We start from the raw sequence: 26688 nt of genomic DNA, 5'->3' as shown, positions 1-26688 counted from the left end.
ACTGTGTTTAGCATTTATTCACTTTTTCTTGGCTAGGTTGGAACTCTACCCAAAAGGATAGTGAAATAATGGTTGTTCATGTTCCTTGTAGAGAAAATATCAAGTCAAATTATCAGATTGACTTTTATTTATGCAAATTAAGCTAATATATTTTTGTCAACTGAGCTTTGTGTTCCTTTGCAGATGCAGATAGTTCACTTACTCCTGTGACATTGCTATCGCCTGTTGACACACACCCACCCTTGTGTTTAAATTTTTAATTATTTTATTAATTTCCCCTTATCCCACATTCTTGCATATCACACACACACACACACACACACACACACACACACACACACTTATACCCCTCCATTAGACAAGTTTGCATACATATTTGCTCATGAATATATATGTATGTATGCTTTACTTTTACTTCCGGTTAGTGTCCTTTAGAATTACATGGAAATTTAGTTTGAAGAAGCCTTTCAATTTTCACCTGAATGTGCAGAATCACTTCCAGTTTTGCCCCTCCCATTGGGGTTATAAGTGCTTACTAATTAGAAGGTCTAAATACCATAGTGTAAGACTTATTTGCAATTTACACTTCCACTATTGAGAAATATTGTTTCAATTCTTGGGTTGTTATAGTCTAATAATTAAAATTTAATATCAATGCTATCTTCATAACTAAATTTAGAAATAAAATATTTATTGTATTTCAAATCCCATATAGTACTTGCAGCTTCATTTTTGTGAACACTTTCAATAAATTTCATTCATTTTAATGTAAACAAAATTCCAAAGAGAACACATTACTCAACATGTTTTAGTTAGAGTCTTAATATATTAATTTTGAGGTAAAATCTTCTGTTCTTTCAAGTGTCTCTTCCATGTAATCTACCATTCTTGCCCAGTGTGTCCTTTGAGATAAAAGCACCATACAAGTTCTTCATTTAAAGGTAGACTAAAAAAACGTTAAGCTTAAAGGGAGTAATTGTTTACCTCAAATACTGGTAAGGAAACTGAGTCTAACAGCATAGCATTTTTTCAGGTGGGGAACTTGATTCTCTAGATGGCCACCAAAGTAAAGCTAATGAACAGGTTGCATCCTCACTCCCAGTGATAATCTAAATAGTATTATTTGTTTTTCTAATTTTCTGGTTTCCTGTGGTATTCATCATGCTTTTAGTAGATGATCTGAATGGCTCAATATTTTAGCCTAACCTCAAATGGAAGGCTGGCAACAATATAACACCCCAATAACAAGGGGGAAAATTATACAGTAATAAACCTATACAAAGTGTTCAGTGAATCCCTTAAAAAAGAGTCATCAACTCATAAATGAAGGAAATGCTCAATATGAGAATTTGCTTTCTTCTGGAACATTATATATAGGGTATCTATTGAGATATTTTGAGTGGGCACAGTCTTTGCAGCAAGGACAATATACATAACTTTCATAGATATTTTCTCTGCCTTGGAATCTGCTACTAGAAAATCACAATATTCACAGAAATAGAATTTAGCACACACTGAGTATAACTATAGATAACAATTAATTTGATGCTCAGTTATCTATATTTAAGCATTCTTAAGTAAAAATGCATACTACCTCAGATTGCTTTTTATCCCTTTAAAATAAACCTCAACTTCTTAAATTGGTTTAAAAATAAAGTTTGTAAATCACAATTTAAATATTATGGATGTCACAGCAAGCATGATAAGTATGAATGATAATTTTTAATGATAACATATTGTTAATAATCATAAAAATTAAAAACTCCTAAGAATATGTAAATTCCTGTGATTACTGTAAAATACTAAAGAAATGGGGGCATTTTCCAATAAATTATGATAAAATAATTTAGCTTGAAAACACCTTCTTTTAAAGTTTGATAGTTAAAACTAAAAACAATGCTGTACTAGAAATATTTATCCTCAGCTTCTTAAATTGTTGCAAGTTTAATTATCATAAAAACCATGGCATTTCACTTTAGCAACTTGGCTACATTATCATGTTGTGCACTTTTCTTTAGAAAGTACTATAATTTAAAAGCATGTTACTCTTGTATTACAAAAGTACATGGATAGGGCTGGGGATATAGCTCAGCTGGTAGAGTCCTTTCCTTGCAAGCACAAGGTGCTGGGTAGGTGCTGGGTTCAATCCCCAGCACTACAAAAAGAAAAAAAAAAAAAAAAGAAAAAAAAAGTACAAGGTTATGTGGGTGAGTTATTAGGGTAGAATATATCTAATGAACATCTACCTTAATATTTTTTGATACACTTTTGCCAAGTAGGAACAAGGGATCTACAACACTTTTGTAGATGTTATTATTTAGGCATATACAAATGTATTTTAGAATATCTTAAGTGTTAAAACATCCTTAAATTCTATTCATTCATCCAAAAATGAAATAATAAAATATACCTTGTATTTAAGTTTTATTTTGGATGCCATACAGCAGACCCAGGAACACTCAAATTTGGCAAGTGTGATGTCATGACATAAAATCGAGAATCTTAGAAGTTTTAAAATTTAAATTGGGTTTGTCTATTGTTTTTATCTAGATATCAATATTTTTGTTATATTGTGTTAATTTTATCCATCCAATCCCACAAAAAGTGTAACAAAATCAAGGCTAAACATTTTTAAAATATAGAATAATGTAAGTTTGTAACAATTTTCTTTCATGAACTGAATGTCAAAAATATGAGCACCCATTTAAAATAAATCATAACCACTTAGAATAAATTTAAATATTATATGAATTATTTGCTTTTAAAATATGCAAAATAATCTTTGTACTTTTAAATATTTATACAATATACATAAAAAATCAAAAGGAATAAATAACTATATCACCATATATTAGTGCTTTTTTATTATGTCACACATAATGGTTGATAACTTTTTTATTATATTTTATTTTCAAAATGAATTCAGAGATAAGATTTTATTCTGTACTTAGGCCTTTGTTTTGTTGATATGAAAAGTATTTTAGAAGAATATGTATAGCAGTATAAATGCTATTCAAAGATTGGTCTTTTGGTGCTGGGACTGTGGCTCAGTGGTAGAGCACTTGCCTAGCATGCATGAGAAACTGGGTTTGATTCTCAGCACCATATATAAAACTAAGTAGAATAAAGTTTTTTAAAAAATGAAATTTTTAAAAAAATGATCTTTTGAGTTATAAAAGAAAGTAACTGCAGTACAGTCATAGCTGTTAAGATCAAATGATTTACTATTTTAAAAAGAAGACTAAATTAATACTAATTCAAATAGAAGACATTTTTTGAAGATAATATTATCACATACTGAATTAGGTAGCATTTGTTCCTAAAGTTCTAAAAATAACATGCAACTTTTCTCATTGTTTATGTAACACTTATGCAAAATTTAGGTATTTGAGGAGTTAAAAGAAATTTTGAAATCTGTTTCTCATCAGCATATATGAATTCATAAATGGCATCTGTCAGAGATATCACTCCATCACTCCTTTTCAATAGTTGCAGCTGAAATACTTAGCATTATTTAAGGTGGGCAAGATTGTACCAGGTTATTAGTTTGTCTTAAAGAAATTCAACTCAAAAAATGTTAAGCATTAAAGTTCACTATGAGTTACATAAAAGAATTTAATAAAAATTTCCATTTGATCTCAATTATCTTTAAATGAATATTTCATTATACTTATTATACAGTTGATGATAGCTGTTTTTAAAACAACTGTAAGTGTTTAAAATGTATTAAAATATTATTGTGCTCCAGGGAGAGAAAACTTCAGCTATATTTCTTATGGAAACTTATTGGACATTAGAATTAGGGAAACTATTACTTTCCTTTTAGAGGTGTCCATTATTGTGAGATGTTGCATAAAAATTGCATCTTGTATGACATAAATTAGACAAATATTATAGTTCAATTATAATTTACCTCAATATTCAGGGTGTTTTTTCTGAATTGATAAAAAATGGTAGATGTTGGAAATTTATAATAATTAATGTGAGGAAGTCAATTAAACATTTTCATTTGGTTCTGTGAACTTTTAACTCAAATAAAATAGAAATGAAAATTATGAACTTTTTAAGTTTTATTCTTCACCAATCAAAGAAATGAGACAAACAAATAATCCCTAAAGGAAATATGTAGAGTTTTTTAAAAGAACAGGTTTTAGGGTTTGGAAAGTAACTCAGTGATGGCATGCTTGCCTAGCATGTATAAGACCCTGGGTTCTATCCCTAGTACCACAAAAAAGAGGTTTTGATTCTATTTATTTAACATACTCCCAAAGAGATGATGACATTATTTGTAGTTGTTTCTATAAAATCAAAGCATTCATCTTGTTATTTTTTTATTGAGTTGTGCACAATCAATACTGCCCCCCAAAAGACCCAATTTGGTAATTAAAATAATCAATTTTTCCATTATTTCAACAGATTAAATAAACTACATAATAATTATAAAGACATAATTATACCATTATTTGGGCATCTGGTTCTAGTCCCTTTTTGTTTTATTCAACATTATGAACCTAAATGATAATTCTAAAAATTGAATTTTATATTAAATTTATCTCACATCTCTATAGTATTTTAAATTTTCATTAATTTAGCAAATGTTTATAGGGTACCAATAATAAGCCAGGTACTGGACTAAATGCTGCTGAGTCAGCATAAATATTTTGCAGAATGAAGGAAAGTCCTATATCATAGAACCTACCATTTACTGATGGAGAATAGCAGCAAATAACTTACCACTACAATGAGGATCATACTGTGGTTCACTCCAGACTGGGGAACTCAAACTTGGTCAACCTTAATTCGGTCCTAGAAGAATAAAGAAACTGTTCTCAGGGAGGTAAAAATTTCTTTGGGAAGATTGACAGTATATACAAAGACCTACAGGTGATAAAACAAGCAAGAAAAATAATAAGGTGGGTTTGGGGAGACATGAATCTGGAGAGTTTTGAAGAAATCCGTTATAAATTTAGAAACTATGCTAGTTTGGGATTACATGCCAAAGGTGCCTGGTGGAACCCATTTTTCTTATTAATTTCAAGGGAGAATGCTATCATATTTTGATTTTAGAACATTAATTCTGTCTGAAAATAAAAAACTCTGGAAGGGAGCAAGCAAGGTGAGAGGAGGAACAATTTGGAAACAGGTTGCATGATCCAGGGCAGCACTAAAAATGGTCTATATCAGGGGATAATGTTGTGTATTTAAAAAAAAAAAAAACAAAGAAGACAATGTATTTGAGAAGATTAGCAAATATAATCCACAGGTTTTGGTGATCACTTGGATGGATATGGACAGTGTGCAAAACAAAGACAGTGAATGTTATCAGTTTTCTGCCTCTAAGAATTAGGGTCTTTTACTGATTTGAGAGCATATAGAGGTCTGAAAATCAACATAAAGAGTAAAATTAGAAGAAAAAAATGTGTTGTTTATGAAGGCAATGAAAGTAAGATTTTCAAAAAGAAATGGAAAACCTTGGCAAAGCAATGACTGAAAATATGACCTGTATATGTAACCATATATGAAGTCATCCCTGTCATCCACCTGGCTATATCGCCAATCGTACAGCACTATGATAGGAGAACTCTCTCTCCATCTACCAACACACATGAGTGTGCAAACATCACGTGCTATATACATTAAACTATGTAATAAAAAGTCTTATGCCACTAATAGACATTAAAAAAATCATTTGGAAATATATTTGTGATCCTTTAATACCTGAAACTGAAATCTGCATTAATCAAATTTCCACATTTTCCACACTTCCAAAAGACCTTAGATGGGTCTTTCTGGTGGTATTCCCAGTCTGGAAGGAAAATTCTTGGCAGTTTCAACTTCTAAACTGTTCTTCAGTCCTTGGCTTTAACTGATGTCTGACTGATCCTAAAGGTTTCATTTCACCTTCTTCCTTCAGAAGTACTAGGTGTTTTTATTCTTCCACTCATGCACCACAGAGTCATGTATGTCTGTCTGAGTGCTATTTAGCATTTCTAAAACATTATTCCTTCCTTCTCTCATAAGAAACTCTGTTGGAGCAGATTCTATCAGACAATACCTGTCACACCCCTTTCTTCCTGCTGTCCTCTTCTTAAATCTTGCTGAATCCTAACCATTCATTGGAGATTTTTAGCATCTAGCTTACTTTCTTTCTCTGCTGTAAATCCTGTAAGCATTTAAAATCATTTCAAGGTTCATGCCAAAAATTTGTCCAATGCTTTGGCAATATTTCTCACCAGTGAGACTCACCTTACTGAAGTCTAAATTTGTGATTACCGCCAAACAGCTTAATTTACATGGAAACAAACACAACACCCACAATGTGCTAATAAATTCAAGACCTTAAACTTAAGAGTCTTTAATGCACCTAGTATTATATGTCCCTAGCTAGTTCATTCTTTCCATCTTTTCTAAAGAATATCAATATCTTTTCTGTCTTCACAGCTTACATATTTCTTCTCCCATCACACTTTCACTTGTAAACTTGCTTCTTACACTGAAACAGCAATAAAAACAACAAAATTCAGGATCAATTAGTCTGCAACATCAACAAACTTATCAAATCCACATACAAGCCCTCTCCACATCCTTCTGGGCCCATCCTGATTGCCCATCTCCACCTGCAGGTAGGACTCTATAGAGCCCATGAACTCACCACTGTAAGCACTTGGCTGAAATTCTTTTCCTTTTCTTCTTTGTTATCACTGTTTTTAAATCTCTGCTGATTCACTCCTGCAGGTTTACTTATGCAATATAACAATTATTCATTTTTACAAATGTGACTTCCCCTTGTTCTGTAGCTGCTTCCCCAGTTTTCTATTTTACTTGGCAGGAAAAGTTGCTAAATGAAATACCTCTACCAGTTACCTACTTTTCTCCTCTGATTCTATGTTTTAACTATTTCACTATCCCAATAACCTCCTATCAACTATTTCCACAAGTACAATCATATGATCATGCCTCAATCATCTTCATTAACTTCCATCAGTGTTTGATATCTCCACTTTCTCTCCTCCTTGAAATCACTTCTTCAGATGAGTCTTGGAAAACCCAAACTCCCCAACTTTACTCTAAATTTTCTTGCTTTGCTTTTTAGTTTTCTTTACTGTATTTTTTTCTTTTTCACATCACTGAATATTGCAATGCCCAAGTTCATTGCTTGGACATCTCTTTATGTATTTATTCCATATGGAAGGTAATGCAGTAACACTGCTTTAACTACCATCTAAATACTAATGCCTTCCAAAGTTATATACAGATTCAATTTCTCCATGAAACCCTGGGTTTTATGTATATATTCACTTTCATATTTAAAGAATATCTCAAACTTTATATATCTATAATTTAATTTTAATATTCTTTTTACAGGTTTTCCCATCTCAGTTAAAAACAATTCCATTCTTCCACTTGCTTATGCAAAAAGTCTGGGTATCAACATTGCTGTTTCTATTTTTAACATTCTCCACAGCCAGTTTATCAATCAATTTTGACCTTTCAAAAATAACTAAGCCATAATGCTCTTCAAGAAAATACATCTTGCTTATAATTGTTATGTTCATTATATATTTTTAATGATAGCCTGAGCATTAGGTAACATAAAGAGATTAATGGTAAATATATTACATGTGACAATGTTGTAGTTGTGGCTGAATAGGAGCATATTCTCTGTCCTTGAAATTCATGCTCAATTGCTTACTGTTGTCATGCTTTGGTTTTGTACTACAGAATAAAACAAATAAATGCAGTGAGTTAAAAGCTTACTGTGGCTTTCTACACTTGTAACATGTCCCTCTCTGATGCTTTTGGTCCCCTTAACTTATATTACTTAGCTGATTGAACTTCTTCATCATGAGCTCTGACTATCTCCAAAATATCGACTCCAGAAAGATTTTTTTGGTTTGTTTCTTTTGTCCAAATTTTATTCCCAGTGTTAAGGCGCTAATCCAAAATCCCAAATAAGAACTCCGTGTCTTTTTGTAGTAAAAGATAAAGAATTTACTCTAAACAGGGCCAGGGAGTCAGAAAGCCCACAGTTCTGCAGTCCCCAAACCTGAATGGGAGTTGAGAGTAGCTTAAAAACTGAAAAACCATAAAGAAAATGGGAAGAGAGAGGGAGGCATTTATAACCACATTACATTTCATAAAGTGGAAAGGACATTCTCAGAAAATGTACCCTTTGTGCATACTCAGGAAGGCAAGTTTGCATTAGTTCCATAGTTCAAAGACATTGTGGTCAGGGTGCAAGTGGGTAGCTTCTGTGTGAGTGGGCTTATGAGGAAAGGGGTGCGGACAATTTTACACAGGGTGAGATGTCTGAACAAAATGGGGTCAGCCTGACCTAATTTTCAAATTAGCCCAACACCAGTACCTGAACATTATTTGGTATGTAATCAGTATTTAAAAATAATTGTTGAATAAATGAGTAAATAAAACATTGAAAATATGCTTCTCTGCTTTCCTACCTCTTTCCTATCTCCCCAGAGCTTCATTCTTAGATCCTTTTTTCTATATTTGTTCCTAAGTCATCTCACCTATTCCCATGACGTTAAATATCATATGTACACTCATGAATTCTCTTTGTAGCTTTGTAAATGACTTTCATTTAGTTACCAAAAGCCAAAATCTTTGCCATTTTTTAATCCTTTCTCACCCCACACCAGCAAGTTCAATCAGTGCAGCTTTCAAAACACATATGAAAATAATTTAGATTTCACTGTTCTCAGCTGCAACCCTAATCTAAGCCACCAAGGAGTATTTTCTGTTTTATTGTAATAGTCATTCTCCCTGGTCCCACTCTTCCTTTCTCTAGTTCACTCTTTTCATTGAATGGAGTGATGTTTTCAAAATGTAAACCTTATCTTACCACTGTGTATAATAACCATCTAATGTGGTAGAGAATAAAATTCAATTTTTTTTTTTTTGGGCTGGGTACAGTGAACTTTATTGATGTATGTGACAGTAGGGCTCCCCAAGCCCCTCCCCTTCTTCAGGGGATCTAGATGGAAATTGGGAGGAGGAGAGATTCTCAGTGTTTTGAGGGACTGAGTTGGGGCAGGGATTCCCCAACTGAGTGCCTCTCTCTTCCTCTGTGTTCTTGCTGGGGCAGATGGTCCAAGGGCTCTTACTGCTTGGAGGCCATGTGGACGATAATGTCCACCACCCTGTTGCTGTAGCCAAATTCATTGTCATACCAAGAAATGAGCTCGACGAAGTGGTCGTGAGGGCAATGCCAGCCCCAGCATCGAAGGTGGAAGAGTGGGTATCACTGTTGAAGTCGCAGGAGATGACCTGGTCCTCCGTGTAGCCCAGGATGCCCTTGAGGGGGCCCTGTGATGCCTGCTTCACCACCTTCTTGATCGTATTTGGCAGCTTTCTCCAGGCGATAGGTCAGATCCACCACTGACACACTGGGGGTGGGCACACGGAAAGCCATGCCAGTGAGCTTCCCATTCAGTTCAGGGATGACCTTGCCTGCAGCCTTGGTAGCTCCAGTGGATGCAGGGATGATATTCTGGGCAGCCCCACAGCCATCAGGCCACAGTTTCCCAGAGGGGCCATCCATAGTCTTCTGAGTAGCAGTGATGGTATGGACTGTGGTCATGAGTCCTTCCACAATGCCTAAGTTGTTTGTCATGGATGACCTTGGCCAGGGGAGCTAAGCAGTTGGTGGTACAGGAGGCATTGCTGACCACCTTGAGAGAGTTCTCATGGTTCACGCCCATCACAAACATGGGGGCATCTGTAGAAGGGGCAGAGATGATGACCCTTTTGGCACCACCCTTCAGATGAGCCCCAGCTTTCTCCATGGAGGTGAAGACACCAGTGGACCCCACAACATACTCAGCACCAGCACCACCCCACTTGCTGTTGGTGGGATCTCGCTTCTGGAAGATGGAAATGAGCTTTCCATTGATGACAAGCTTCGCATTCTCAGCCTTGACTGTGCCATGGAATTTACCATGGGTAGAATCACACTGGAGCATGTAGACCATGTAGTTGAGGTCAATGAAGGGGTCATTGATGGCAACAATATCCACTTTGCCAGTGTTAAAAGTAGCCCTGGTGACCAGGCGCCCAATACAGCCAAATCTGTTCACTCCGACATTCACCATACTGTCTCAGGCTGGCACTACACGAGTTGAGAAGAAGTGGCTATCTGTCTAACAGGGAAGAGCAGAGAGCCTCAACTTTTTTGCTATTAACTAAAGGACCTCTAAGACATATTTTTTTAATCAACCTCTATTGAGATTCTCTTCCTCTTTGAGTATATTTCTGCCAAATAGGTCTTTTGATATCATTATTACAAATTATTGGAGAAACTGACTCTGCAAAGGTGAATAACTTCATGCAAGAACAATCACTGTTAAGTAACAGACTCTAGTCACAAAGCCCGGTGATTCTAAATCATGTATCATTCAGTTCCCCCTCTAGGGCTTAATGTGGTAACAAGAACAAGTCAGGAACCTTAGCTAAACTGAAGGAGATAGGTAGTGTGCTTTTGTGGGGGCTGGGGTGGTGAGGATTTATACAGCTTCTGGAATATTATATCACAAAGACAGTAGTTTTAAAGTGCTTACATCTTTATTGAAATCTCTAGTTAGGCATGCACAATATAAAAGTCCTCCAATGACCCTGAGTTCAATTCCCTGTTATAAATAAATAAATAAATAAATAAATAAATAAATAAATAAATAGTGAAATAAAGTTCAACAACTAAGTTGGGTACAACTCATGGTATGGATGTGTCTCCTTATCACTACTCCTGTCTTCTCATTCTTATTTCCCTTCCCATTGAGAATCACTGAGTAGAACAAAGAATTTAACAGAGTTTATCTGAACAAAGAACAGTTCATGAATTGGGCAACAATCACAACTAGAAGGAGATTCAGAAAATTCAGATAGCAGTATAAGCAGCAAACTTTTATAAGCTAAACATGGAAACAATTTAGAGAAACCACTTGATTGTCTATAACTAGATATCTCTCTTATTGGGACATGTTATAATGAATCATTTGCCTTATTTGGACACAGTCTTATAAGTTGGTTACCTGTGCTTGTCTGAAGCATAGCTGTTGTTCGTAAAAAAAAAAAAAAAAAAAATACACAGACACACACACATATACAAGTACATTTTTTTCCCAATTCAGATTTGACCCTTTTTACATACTAAATAAATTAAGTTGTGTTTGTTCCCTAGTAATACAAAGTATAGACATAACCTCAGGCTAATGTCCCTCTGTTCACTTATTTTAACCATAGCATAAGAAGCAGACATTTACCTAAAAAACATATTTTTAATTACACACTTAAAAGAGAAAGGGAAATAAAAGGGAAATAATGGTTGTAGTAAAAGAGATACAGTATAAAAATAAATAAAGACTTTAATTAAAATCTACCTTGTGGAGAACACTTTTATGACTGTACAAGTCATTTGAATAATAATATGGTTTACTGACAGATGCATGTGTGAAGGAATGTACTTCCTAAAATATGATTGGGATGATGATTTTTTATAATTATAAACATTCTTAGCAGATGCAATAATTGCATTTTCATTACTTTTGAACAGTAAAAATATCAAAATAATTTATGTTAGAAGCTGAAAATCTGAACATACACTGGAGTAGGATTCCTTATTTTTGTTTTTCAAATTCACAGAAAAAAAACTTCTTTTTAATTGAACTTCCAGCATATTATGATGCAACATAATATGCATTGGAGGGAGAACACACTTGATTTTGAAGTTCATGTTTACCACAGAGTTGTCAAACTAATTAATCCCTCTGTGTGTCTATTTTCCTAATAAAAAGCCATCTGACAAGTTTATTGCAAAAATTTGTCCAGTGGGTAATATATACCCACTATGAGTACATAGTGTTATGGATATAGTACAGAAAAGTTTGCAAGGAACCTCTGGACTGGCTGTGGTGTTCAAAGGAATGTATTTTAAAAAATTATTATTTGTTCTAATTAGTCATACATGACAGTAGAATGCATTTTGACACATATAAATGGAATATAATTTCTCTTTCATCTGGTTGTACATGATGTTGAGTTACACAGGTCAGGTAAAATATACACACTTAGGGTAATAATGTTCATTTCATTCTACTATCATTCCTGACCCCATGCCCCCTCCCCTCCCTTCACTACCCTCTTTCTGGTCAAGAATACCTCTATTCTCCCTGCCTCCTTACTGTGAATTATCATCTGCATATTAGAGAAAACATTCAGCCTTTGGTTCTTTGGGATTGGCTTATTTTGCTTAGCATAATATTCTCTAGTTCCATTCATTTACCAGTAAATGTCATAATTTCATTCTGCTTTAAGGTCAAAGGAGTGTTTTTACTATCATCATAATTGCCTTTGTCTCCCTTTTCTCTCTTTCTCCATTCATCCATTCATTAAAATTATTATTAAGATCTAGAACAGGTTTTAAACATTTTACATGCAAATTGCACATATTCTGTACAGTGTATGGTTGTGTACCATAATATCTCTATTTTATAAATAAAATCACTGATGATTGGAGAATTAAGTAAATTTCCCAGAGCCACACAACTAAAAAAAAATTCTACCTTTTTCTCGATTTTAAAATTGCTTTTAAACTATGGTATCTAAAATAACAGTTCCGAACTCACTGTATTACTATTAAACTTCAAAACTTAAATGTTTTTTGGTACAAATACTTTTAATTTTCTTTACAAGGCTTCCACTGTCATTACTATAAATGAATTTTTATTCCATCTCTTATATTGAAGATATTTGAAGATTTTCAGTTTCAAAAACTCTTTACATTTATTTTTATGTTTCATGTTTCATGATTTATGCTGTGTTGATGTACAATTTACTCCATTCTTATCTGTTAAAATATTAAGAAATTTCTGATCATAAAAATATTTCTATAGCTCTAAACATAAAACAGTACAAATTTCATAGAAAACATGTTTTTCTTTATCATTTCCTCATATAAAATTTTACATAATATTCATGAGATAATTTCCAAGGTGTAATGCCTTTAGATTCATAATTTTTTTAATTATGGAAATAAATAAGTAATTGTATTTGCAATTTTTACTATGGCACATCTGCTTCAGACATAAGAAGTAAAATTCTGCGATGGCTTTAGCTGTAATTAGCAAGTCATTCAGAAATCACATTCATAACTGTCACTAAAAAAAAGTCTGGGAGGAATTGCCTGAGCTGTATTTAGCATCAATGAGAACTGCAAAGTCCAGGCTGTTCATCTTCTCATGTTTCTGTTTTCAAGTAAAAACCAGATAACTGAAGCCAAGAAGGGAAGGAAGGAAGCTTTGCTTCCAATACCCTTCTTCAGTTGAGCTCATAGCTCCTATGACTTAGTAACCAGATCCAAATTACTATATGATCTTTTAAATTACTTGGTTATCCTGTTGGCCTTTTCTTCATGGACAATGTTACTGCCCATATTTATGATATCTAATAACTTGTGTCTTTATTCTATATCTCCAGTCACTCAACTTGTAGATATCTGGGATTAAATAGCCTGTTTTGTCACTCTTATATTCATTACCTACAGACAATTTCCTGGTACAGTATAGACAGTAATATCTAATAAGTAACAAATAGCTTCCTGAAAAAAAAAAAAAAAACTTAGCATTTCATTTTGGATTTTTAAAAAGCAGCAATTACTGACAAGCATATGAAACAATATCAGCTAAGAATAGGCTCATTTTCTCACACATCAAGAGGAATAGCCAAATGAAATTAACAAAATTATACTATGTACTAACGCAATGAATTCCACCTTTATGTATATCTATAAACCACCAAATAAAAAACATCTAATGATTCTTTTAAGGCTTGGATATAGATTTGTCTCTCCAACTACATTTAGTAATGAATTCATTTTCCAGGAATTGGAATCACCTTGTCCAACAAGTGACACACATCCCATTATGGAAAGTAAACAGAAATTGGACTAGCTTTATGCCACTAAATATAATAGTGGCATTACAGAGAAAACAAAAAACTAAGTGGGAGATTAGGCTATATTACTTCAAGGAAGTCACTTTTTTTATTCAAAAGGTATAATATTTATTTTTGAGCAAAAAGTAAAATTATTTATATAGTAGAAAAATGAAGAAGAAATACTATGAAAACTGTTACCTGAAATGATTTGAAAGTAAAAAAAATCTTTGGACTTAACACTACAGCTCAAAGCCCTAGAAAAAGAAGAGCAGACCAACATCAAAAGTAGTAGAAGACAGGAAATAGTTAAAATCAGAGCCGAAATCAACGAAATTGAAACAAAAGAAACAATCAGAAAAATTAACAAAATAAATAGTTGGTTCTTTGAAAAAAAAAATAAATAAAATTGATAAGCCCTTAGCCACACTAACAAAGAGAAAGAGGGAGAAAACTCAAATTAAAATGCTTTTAATTACATGGTGGTAAGATAGGATTCAGAAAAAAACTGAATACTAAAATGGGACATCATGAAAGTTTAAAACAATGGAAAATGTAGAAAAGATAATTTTTAGTTGGCTAAGAATTAGTCAATTAATTAATAAGAATAATTGGAAAAATAAGTGACATTTTATAATTTATATTATTAATATCAATTTAGTGTTATTTGCATTGAAAGTTTTCACCAGTTAGTAAAGTATCTTAAATTAATCATTAAAAGAAAATGAGTTTATTTCATATGTATTGTCATTTTAAGGGTCAGAAATTCCCTTTGCTTAGATGCTTACCCTTAAACTTCACTAAGTAGGACTTGGCTTCCATTCTGTTCACAGATATACTTCAATGAAACTGCAAGCATTTTCTGTGTTGAAATTTTTCTCCCCAAAATTAGTGTCATTGCTATCTGTGCACCTTAACATAGCACATTTGATTGTGTCACATTTCTTTTACTAGAAGCAGTCTTATATGTAGATGTACAAAAAAAATCAAATATGCATAATGTATTTAAAATTTTAGTTTACTGTATTTTTATTACATTACCTGAAAGGTTTCATTTCACATTAGATATTATGTATATTTATACATAAGATTGTACTGGGTTTAACATCTTAATGTTTTCCTTAAATGCAATTCACAATTTATCAATACTATCAGAAGCCTAGGTTTAAGAAAGAGAGTTCCACTGAAATAGCAATATCTTTTCCAAAAGCATGAAGAATATGTAGGGTAATAATATTCTCATGAGTCCGACGTGAAATTTGTGCCATTTGGAAAATACAATGCTCTCTAGAGAGAACAAATTTTCAAAAGTGGGTTGAATTTTTTGTGAAGACTTAAATAGGAAAAGGAGATACAACATCTCAACTTGAAAGATGCAAATTTTTCTTTTTTCAAATTTTACCCAACATTCTCTAAGATATTATGGGTATGTCTTTTGAATAAGTAATGAATAAAAATAAATAAGAAGATGAAATAGTCACCCAAAGTCATGGATATTATAGAAACACTTTAATATTTCAGGTTCTGTCATTGAAAATCGAATGCTTTTATACCTTGTGTCACTGAATGCACCTATATAATCTAGTTTTTGAAAACTGCATAAGACTACATTTCATTAGAAAACAGCAATAGAAAAATTTTAATGTTCATTTGAGGCATTTAGTTAAACCATGAAAACAACAGATTTATGCTTTTGGAATTGTGGACGTTGGGATCACGGGATCCAGCTTTCTGAGTTTGAAGTCTTAGCCATTCCAGTTGTGTGAACTGGGACAAGTTTCTCTCTGTACCTCAGCTTCCTTTTCTATTAAATATGAATAATAATGTTACCTCTTTCAAAGAACAGTTGTGAGGATTGAATTATTGTATAAAACGTGCATACAACAGTATCTAAAAGTTAAAAAAAGAGTTTCAAAACAGGTTTGCTGAAGTATATCATTCTTATTTATTCACATACCTCTAAAATAGATCTCAAATAACGTCAAAATATCTTAGCATACACACCAGGTTTTTATGAGGAGAAACCCCAACTTGGTTGTTTCATTTAGATAAGCAGGATATGATTTATTATTTCATTCAGTACCATTCCAAACACTTTAAAATTTCATTCAAAAACAGTCAATGGCTTTCATACTTACACAAGTGCTAAGGTAGGTAAAACCTTTATGGAAACAGCCTTTTCTCATATCCTAGGTTGTGAGAGTGAACAAAATAGACATTATCTGTTTCCACGGACCTTTACAATCTAATGGAGGTGATTACTCAAATACAAGTACCACACATGAATAGTGATATAACGAAAATAATTGTGAATTCAAGAATTATTTGGTATGCTTAAAATACACCTTAAAAATGCATATAATTAAGCCTTTGTATCATGTTCTGGGATCATCTGATCTCCCAAGTCCTTCTAATGTTCAAGCATTCCTTTCAAATCAATCTATTTTAAGATTTGTATATGTTACTCCAGAACTAAGTTTCCAGGACTTTTTCTTGGCATTTCCTCAGTCCGTTCCTGAAACTGTGGGCTTGCTGCCATCAACTTTATGGCACAGACTAGAGCAAAGAGACATGAATAGAGCAAAACTGATAGAACCTGGAAGACTCAAAAGAAAAGTCAATTTGTTTCAAGTTTGGAATTATTTTCTTATCCACATTTAATCATATTTAATGCAAAGTTTGTCCCCTTATTAAAATAAATGTTCTGCTGCCATTGTATGAAAATACGTTTGAAGTTTTGGCAGATCATTGGGATATAGTTCCTCTGGGATTCATGATTACTTCCAAATGACAGTATTTGCTTTGCTCTCACTAGAACACAAACGTAGGTACAAATATAATGCATCTTCACATTTAAAAATTAGGCAAGATATCTGGATGTACTTGCCAAACTAATGCAAAGAAAAGAATGCAGAAGACATGTTTGGGTAACCCTAAGATGGTGACTGGCGTTGAACCAAGAGGTGGCGCATAGTTAGTATTAACACAGCGTGATCTACTTTTGCCTGATTAGTTAATGTCTCCTCTGTGCTAGTGGTCAACAGATATTCCTCATTCTTTCTTGATTGCTACCGAGGGGCGTGCTTCAATTGTGCTAATCCTAAACTGATTGGCTGCCTTAGGTATATAAGACATGCACCTATAGGAAGCACCTCGGATAAGACACATCTCTAGATCGCTGGGCGGAGGATAAGCAGCACCTCTGGATGATGGCAGATTGCAGAATGCAGGTTGCAGTTCGCAGAATGAAGATGGCAGGATGCAGGACACACCTCTAAGATGAAGCAGCAGACCTTTAAGAAATAGCTCCTCTGATAATAGTAGCCTCTTTGAAAGCATAGAAAGTCTCTTTTCCTGATAAGCAAAGTCTCTCTTCCTCTAAGCTCTAAGCAAAGCCTGTCTTCCTCTAAAACTTCCTCTAAAAGCAAATAAGCCTCTCTTCCTCTATAAGCTAGAGAACAAGCAAAAAAGCAGCACACTAAAAATAATAGAAGTAGCTCAGTTTCCAGTCCACCTCCGATAAATACCCACGCAAATGTTGCTGCAGGCTGTAAAAAAAGAAGGAAGGAAAGAATGTAGAAAGGCAGGGAGGAAAAGCACAGGGGAGGGAGGAAAGAAAGAAAAATGGGAGAGATGGAGGAAGGGTTTCTGCTTCTCTTTAAAATGATCTAGTATTCAGCCTAGTTCGTTTTCTGGAGAGCTGGAGGAGGATAAACATTGCCTGGTATTTCTCTTTAACTCTCCAACAAATTATACAAACAATACATAGGAAAGAAGAAAGAATGATCTTCCAGACTATGAAAGCTTTGTTCATGCATCACACCAACAGTATACTAAAGATCTTAGAGATCTTTTGTCGGGCCACACTTTGCCCTTTCTTTCAGCTGATGAACAACTGAAGATATCCAATGCAACCTAATTACTGAGTGAGAACTGAGCAGTACCAGAGATGAATTTGTTTTCTCGATGCTATCCACCTACTTTTGCAAAATATTTAGGACAGTATTTACAGTATTTAGTTCACTACTCTCTTTAAATATGAATTAATATTTTAATGTTTTCATAAAATATATACAAATTCTTTAAAATTGGAACTTGATTCACAGTTATAAACTTAGAATTGAATTTATTTGATGCCCTTTAAAAGTAAAATTTTTTTTCCAAAAAGGTAAAAATGTGTTGAAATATTTTTAGATAAAAAGAAATATATTTGTGTCTATTGAAAGCATTTTTAAAATTTCATTATTTTCTTAAATATAATTGAGTTCCACAATACCAATTCACAACCTGTGCAAGGATGTCTGTGCAAGGATGCTTGATAGGATTTTCTGTTGAAACAAACAAACAAACAAAGATTGTGGTAACATAAGGTGCCTCACTCAAGAACTCTCAACTTGTACATAGGGGTGAGTTTCATGGATATCTTTCCATCCCTCAGATTCGACATTTTCATAGCACATATCTAACTATATTATATCATAGCTTTTCTTATTACTAATGCTAAAACTTCACTCCATGTTCTGCATGCTTCCAGTTCCTAAGGCTATTAATTAATTATTCTTAAGTTAGATGATGAAATGCAGCTAAATATTATGATATTTCTTTTCCTCCTTTCCTTTCCCTTCTCTTCTCATTTCTCTCTCACAAATGGCTATATTTCTATTTCTCTGTAAAGGTGAGATTTTTTTCCAACCCAGTAGTTAGGATGATTAAAAAAAAAAACCATAAAATTTTGTTAACTAACTTTTCCATGAACTCAGTTGAAATGGTATATTTAGAACCAAGAAGTCATCATTAGTGAACTCCTGAGTTATTAAAAATTATTAAGGTATGCTATAACAATCCTGTATTTATAGGTACCTAGATTCCTATTTATAAAAATGAAACTCAATGCATACCTATGGAAGGGGAATAACTTACCCACTAATGAATCTAGGAAATTTTTCTTCAAAAAATATTTCTCATTTCTACAGTTTGCAACAAAAATATCAAGAAATGTCGGGAAGCAAATAACAAATGAGAACTAGATTTTCATGTTGATTTTAAATATAATCCAAATTGCAAATAATACATCTATAAGATTTCTCTGCACACAACTGCATTATTTATGGCCCATATTCCTTTGGTAATTAATCAATCCATTTGCCCTTATTATATACAGAAGAAAACAATGTACAGTCATTAAAAACCTTCCTTGTAAACTATATACTATACTGAGCCATGATAGAGGACATAAGTGGGCCTTGGTAAAACAAGTGAAGTTTCAATTTGTGAACAAGTTTCAGAAAAAATCATACATATGAAGCCTGAAGTCAAATGCACTACTACTTCAGGGCTCTTGAAGAATAAATATGATTTTTAAATTTAATGTTAAAATAGTAATATTTATGAGTCTATTTTTCCCAAATGTATGCATAAGAATAAAGGAAAATTTTCCTCTACTATTATTCTATTTTTAAAAAAGTTTATGACTGATACTGAATCATGAAAAATACATCCAAGGTTGTGAAGGCTGTCTACTTAATTCTCATTTTAACAAGATATTTGAACATATAATTTCTACCCAGTCTTATGATAGATACTGAGCATGCAAAAATAAATAAAATGTGATTTTCTCTGAAGATCCAAATACAATTCTTATTCATAAAATTTACTATTATTACAGTGTGTTCCACTAGTGTGATATTAGAATATGAATTCAATTTTTCATAAATGATATCTTGTCAGTTGTTTTAGATATCCCTAATATTGAACTTGCAGAATGCATATACACACAAATGCGTATTGTGCTTCATTATATGAAATTTCATGAAACTAATCATTCAACCTACGGCATTGTCTCTAGTGTTTGGAAAACTTAACATTTGCACATAGACTTTTAAAACTTCACCACTTTCTTTTATTTCACCTGAAACAAACATAAACTGAAAATGGATCAAGGACTTAAATATAGGACCTGAAACTATGAAACTACTAGAGAAAAACATAAGGGAAACACTTTGAGACATCAATATATGCAACATTTTTTGTAAGATGTCCTATAGCATGGGGGGAAAAAAGCAAAAACAAACAAGTGAGATTATGTCAAATTAAGAAATTTTTGCATGGTAAAGGAAACAACAAAGTCAGGAGAAAACCTACAGAACGAAGCAGGTTTTTATTTATTTTTTTGTACAAACTGTTCATCTGACAAAGGACTAAAATTCAGAATATATAAGGAATTAAAAAATTCAATAACAAAATGCAAATCAATTTAAAACAGGAAGATGATATAGATTCTTCTCAAAAGAAGAAATGCAAATGACCAACAAATTGACGATAAATGCTCATCATTAGCATTAGAAAAACAAGAATCAAAACCACAATGCAATAACTTTGCCACCTGTTAGAATGGCTATTATCAAAAAGGATAGACAGATAGGTAGATTAATAGATAGATATAAAAAGATGTAGATACTGTTGAAAATGTGAAAAAAGGGAACTCATACATTACAGATGAGAAAGTGTATTGGTATTAACTATTATGGAAAACGGCCATTATGGAGATACCTCAAATATTAAAAATAGAACTACCATATAATCTAGCAATCCCACTACTGGGTATACATTCAAAGTAAATGGAATGGGTTTTTTGAAGAGATATGCGCACTTCCATGTTTATTGTATCCCTATTAGCAATAACTAAGGAATAGAAACAATATAACTGTCCATGCACTATACACAAATACGGATAAAGAAAATGTGATTCATATGCATAAGGTAATTCTGTTCAACCATAAAAAAATAAGGAAATCCTGTTATTTGTAGCAATATAGATGGAACTGAAGATCATTACGTTAAGTAAAATAAGTCAGGTAGAGAAAAACAAGTGCTGAATGAATTGACCCCTCTGTGCAATGTGAAAAAGTTGATCTTATAGCAGTTAAGAATAGGTTGGTGGTTCACAGAGACCAGGAAATGTGGGGAGCATAGTGGGATGGGGAAAGGTTGATTGATGGGGACTAAGTTATAGTTAGGAGCTAGAATATCTGTTGAGTTATTTCATAGTAGGGTGATTATAGGTAATAATGTACTGTAGAGTTCAAAAAAAATAAGAAGGCATTTTGAATGTTTCACCGTAAATAAATGACAAATGTTTGAGAAAATAATTAAAATTATGCAATGTATTCATGTATCAAAATATCACATTACCGATCAATAAGTACAATGTTTATGTTTTGGTCTCAGGTAAAAATAACTTTAAAAAATAAAACACAAAATAGATCTACCACATGTGAGCTATTGTTATTGTCCTCCAGACATGTTCTTCTTATAATCTTACCTATTGCAGTAATTGTAGGTCCACTCATTATTCCAGACAAGTATGCTTGGAAGCATTAAAATTGACAGCTCTCTTTACCTCAATATCTACTCTATTGACCTATCATAAGTACTATACCTTTAAAATATATTCAAGGGCTCATTACTTCTCTTGATTTATACTAGTACTTCCCTATTCCAAACAATCATCATGTCTCACCCAAATTATTTCAGTAATCTTTTAATGGTCTTCCTGCTTCTAGCCTTGAGCCATCTATAATTTTTTCCCAACACTGCACCAAATGGTCTTATAAATAATGCAAATGTGATCTTATCTTTTCTTTGTTCAAACCCTCTAATTCTTTCTCCTTTAAGACTAGAACTACAGGGTACACAAAAATGTAGTAGCTTTCCTCTCACTTATCTCCCAGTCTTTCTTTTCTATCCTACTGAAATATTTTCCCCTGAAATAGTTGTACTTCCTATTCTACTTCTTCATGACTCTATTTAAAAGTTCTTTTCCTATCAAACTTTGCAAATCTTCTCAATGTAAAGTTAGCCAAAGCTGAATTTTAAAAGCATAGTTATGCATATTGCCAACTCAACCCAACCCAAGATTTCTGACATCATTCACAAGCTCAGGATCCCTATAGCTTCTCTCACTTCAGACTAGCCTGCTACAAATTTGGAGTCCTATAGACTCTCTCAGGTTTGATAATTCCCTAAACTTCTCACAGAACTCAGAAAGCTAATTACAACTGTAGTTACAGTATAGCAATCAAAATGAACAAGGAAAGAAATAAATGAAGCATGGTCTTGCATAGAAGATTTGAAATGCAAAGTTTCTCTGTTCTCAGAGATGTATTACCCACATGTCACACTATTCCAGGAAGTTGATCAGAGATTGGTGTGTATAATATTTATTGGTATATTATCATGTAGTCATGATTTATTGAATTATTGTTCACATTGTTGAGCTCAATTTTCACCTCCCTTCCTTCCTTCTACATCATAGTAAGACAGTCTCAACTCTGTAATCATGTGATTGGTCTTTCTGACAGGGTCAGTTCCCACCCTAAGATGATCAGTGTAACTAGCTCAATCCTCAGTTATCTCATTAGCTAAAACTATCCGGTGACTACCATGAGGCTCTTTGTTAGTAAAATCTATCAGGTTGATGTGAGATTCCAAAGACTTAGAGGTTACATCAAAGGAACCAGGAACAAAACCAATCAAATGTGCGGAACATAACAAAGGTGATCTCATAGAAAGAAGTTCACTATGGAATGGTGATTAGCGAATAATGGAGGGAGAAGGGGCTATGAAGGGATGGAGAAGACTTGATCAATGCAAACTAAGTTACCATTAGAAGTAACAAGTTCTCATGTGATATGTGCAGTAAGGTGACAAGTAGATGATCACTTGGCTCTGTTGCTTCTGGTCTTGTGGTGAAGCAGAATATCATTTCTGGGAGTGAATGGCAGAGCAAAACTGCTCACCTCCTGGCATCCAGGAAGCAGAGAGAGGCACAAGGTCACAAGATAAAGTTCTCAAGAGCATGCTCCAAGGACCCACTCCTTTCAAGTAGGTCCCATATCCTACGGTTCTCCCACCTCCCAGTAGTCTACACAGCTATGAATTCATCATGGGATTAATTCAGTTATGATGTTAAAGTCCTAATGATCCAATCAATCCACTTCTGGATATTGTTGCATTGAGCACCAAGCCTGTAACACATGAGCCTTTAGGGGACTTTACAGATCCATACTATAACAGCCATGAAGCAAAGATAGATGTTTCAGGAGATGTTTAATCTGATATAGACATTATAAAAAGTATACATGTATGGAAACATTACATGGCACCTCAATAATATGTATGATAATTATTTAAATATCATCTTCAAAAAATATCATCTTCAAAAAATTTAAATGGCCATTCTTTATTTATTTTGTGGTACTGAGGATTGAACATTGGACCTCAAGCTTGGTAGGCAAATATTCCATCAATCATCAATAAGCTACATCTCAGTTCTATTTTTTTTTTTAATATACAAGCTCTTGAACTTGTGATCTTCCTGCTTCTTGAGCAACTGGAACCAAAGTTGTGTACCACTGCAACTGGCTCCAAAATCTATATTATGTACTCCACCATCAACTTCCCCAACACTGACACTTATATGCATTCCTATTATACCCATTCTGCATTTTTTTATCATCTCTAGAACCACTTACTATCTTATTATATACATTTTTTTCTTGTTTGTTTTCCATCTTTCTCATAGAATCAAAACTGAAATATCAAATAATTTCATTTTATTTGTTAAATCTCCTGTGATTCAATAATTTTTACATAATAAACACTCAATAAATATTAGTTGAATTAATGAATGAATTTATTCCCTAAATTCCAATTCTCTTGCAGTCCCTCTATTCCCTAAGGTAAATTTTTATTTAAACATGTTATAACATGTATGAATCCAAGAATATTAGCATATTCAAGTTATTATTCAACATAAACTGTTTCTGGTCAACCTTTCTATGATAGCAAAAAATTTCAAGTGTTTTTTTTTTTTTAATTTACAACTATCAAACCTGGTTTCACTGTACTAGAGTTTAAATCACATTGAAATATATTCATTTTAAAATTAATATGTTGTGACAATTAGAATTGAGTATGTTAAGTAAGTTATAAATTGTAAGTCTCTAAATTCTAAGTCAAGAAAAATCTTAATTCCTGTGTTAGGATTGGGTAGAAACATTCAGATAACTATCATCCCAAGAAAATTTATACATAAAACTAAGTTCATGTGGCTTCCTATATCAGTTCATTTGTTTTACAACTAATTTCTTTTTCTGTATTCAAAAATTAGTTCTTAAATATGTGCTTAAATATCAAATACATGCATGTAATTTTCTATAACACAGATGTCAGATGATAATGTCTGCCTTTTTTAATAGTCTTAAATAGGTGCATCTTACAACCTTTTAAACCTACATAAGAGACAAATTGTAATAGATCAGTAGATAATCATTAGACCATTTTGGCATACCAAAAAGTAGAAAAAGAACCTGAGAGTAAAAATACAGCATAATCTTCACTATTTCTTCAAAATTTTCAGGTATAATCACTTTGATATCATTTTGTGGCAAAAGCAGAAAATATTTTTGAGAAATAGCCAATTCAAGATGTTTAAATTTATCACATAGTTTTGAGATCAGAATTCAGAGTTGTATAGTTGGAAAACTGCTATATTTTACAACATTTTAATTGATACAGACAGGAAGAGAAATGTATCTCTTATTAAGTTTTCAATTCTTAGGAGATTTCTTCAAATTATAGAATAAAATGCTGTATCATTTCAAAAGCTACTTCAATCATTTTTTTGAAAACTATATCTGCATCCATAGGAAAAGGAATTTTATTATCTTTGAATTACAATTTGGAATGTCATGAGTTATTTGATAGGACAAAGTTTGTTAAATGAACACTGGCAGTGCCATTAGTGCTTTGCTCTTGAACTCAAGTACAAGTCAGCTCTGTTTAAGTCACATTTGTAGAAGCCAGAAATGAATGTGCAGTTAAAATGGTGCCATAAGTTAATTAGAGTGGAATTAGAAGGAAAGTGGGCAATTTAGGAACATTAGAATTGCTGTACCGAATCAGACCAATGGTTCTCCTGGTTTAATATCCTGCCTCGAGCAGCTGTACTTGTTAGTTTCTACAGCTTTAAAAGAAAAGAAAAAGACTACATAATTCTCCTAGACAAGTGTGCCATCTGTGATCTGGAGAAATTTTCTTCTTGACCTCTCTCAAATAACACCCTAAAGCAGGAGGTTTCAATCCTACTATGATATTGGTTTAGCTTGAATAGCTATGGTTATTAATAATCCTTATTAAATCATCCAATTGCTACATAAAATCAACTAGTCCATCAGGAAGCTATTTATCTCTAAAGCTCCTGAATTCACGGTTGAATATGCCTGCTTCTATGATAAAATATGAATTTATGGTGCTTGTTCAATGCAAGTTCTTGATGGTGAAACCTGCCTCTTGAGAACCATGCTGGATGAATGCTTTTCTTTCCATACTCTGCTGATTTCATAGGCTTTTGCTTAATAACTTCCCCCAAATCCCCCCAAACCATGTATTTACTAAAACTGCCAGATTTCTATGTATTAATAATCTACATTTCTATTTGAATGATGAAGAATTTGGGTACTAAACTTAAAAAATTTCAAATGGAGTTCTTACGTATTTTTGCTTAAGATAGAATAAACTTAAGAGAAAGGAATGCATTGCTTATCTTTATTAATTTAGTGTTCTGTTTGTGGTAGAAGGAACTATAACTATAGGCTTTTTAAAAATTACTATAAAGACCACCTTTGGATTAATATTTACAAAATAGTACATTCACAACAGCAGTTTCATCAAATATCCCTCAAGAGTAGTAAATCCCTGCAAGCTAATGTCTAAATCATTTACCTAGACTACCATGTTAATGTGATAACAAAAATATCCTAAATTTTTAGTTCTAAGAGTAGCTTATTTTACCTTAGAATTTGAAGTACTGTTTTATCTTTATTTGAACCAAGAAGCAAATTTGTTATTTATGTCTATGTTCATTCTGTTCCTTTTCTCTAGTCTTCCCTACTTGCCTTTCTTATTCAGTTCTTTATTATCTCTCCTTACTTCAACCAGAATTCCTTTCTTTCAGATAATTTCCTTTAAAGAATATAGTGAATTCTTCTTCTTCTTCTGACAATTAGTGTCCCTTTGTTTAAACTTGGTTTAGGATACCTTGTATTGTTGGTTCTTTTCATCCATGAATGTCTTTGCTTATAAATTCCCTGATGAAAACTGTATTTCCCATATTTATTTGTACCATTATAACCTAGATTAGTATCTAATAATAAAATCATAATGATATATTGTAAGAAACCTATATACTTGCCAATAATTACTTAGAGTCATTTTTTTTAAAGAAACTCTGATTTTCCATTTATGTTATTTTGGTAATCATGATTATTGAGTACTAGAAAGGTATAAATGAACCTAAAAATAACACTATCTAAAAAAGAGAAAAAATTTTATTGAAATCACTACTATAGATATGGAAATATAAACAAAAAGATATTCTGAAGTTTCTGAATACATTTATACCCATGATATTGGGAAATAAAGAAATTCCAAGAGGAGTAAAATCTGGAGCAAAGGCAAGGAAATGAAATAGAGCTGAGATTATAGAGTGGTCCCTAGTTCCTATTGGCTAGTTTATGAAAAGAATATTTGAAAATAATTTTCATCATTGTGGTTTGCACCATATTTTTCGCCTTAATCTGAACCCACATGGAATAATTGAAGAATTTTTAATTAATTAGATCTATAAGAACATAAGATGATCTTAAAAGTAAGGTGAAGCAGTTTCTCAGATTAATGAGGCCA

At 32.8% G+C, this 26688-nt stretch overlaps 1 protein-coding gene and 1 pseudogene across 3 annotated transcripts in view; one reads left to right on the top strand and one right to left on the bottom strand.

Annotated features, from left to right (window-relative positions):
* Positions 1-26688, top strand: part of Bche (butyrylcholinesterase) — a 96897-nt gene that overhangs the window by 59629 nt on the left and 10580 nt on the right. The gene's annotated exons all lie outside the window — the stretch shown is intronic.
* LOC124993444 (glyceraldehyde-3-phosphate dehydrogenase-like) lies at positions 9119-10109 on the bottom strand (annotated as a pseudogene).

The sequence above is a fragment of the Sciurus carolinensis genome, chromosome 9 (assembly GCF_902686445.1).
Source record: "Sciurus carolinensis chromosome 9, mSciCar1.2, whole genome shotgun sequence".
Taxonomy (NCBI): Eukaryota; Metazoa; Chordata; class Mammalia; order Rodentia; family Sciuridae; genus Sciurus; species Sciurus carolinensis.
Note: the sequence above shows the minus strand (reverse complement) of the source record. Positions and strands in the feature narration are given on the sequence as shown.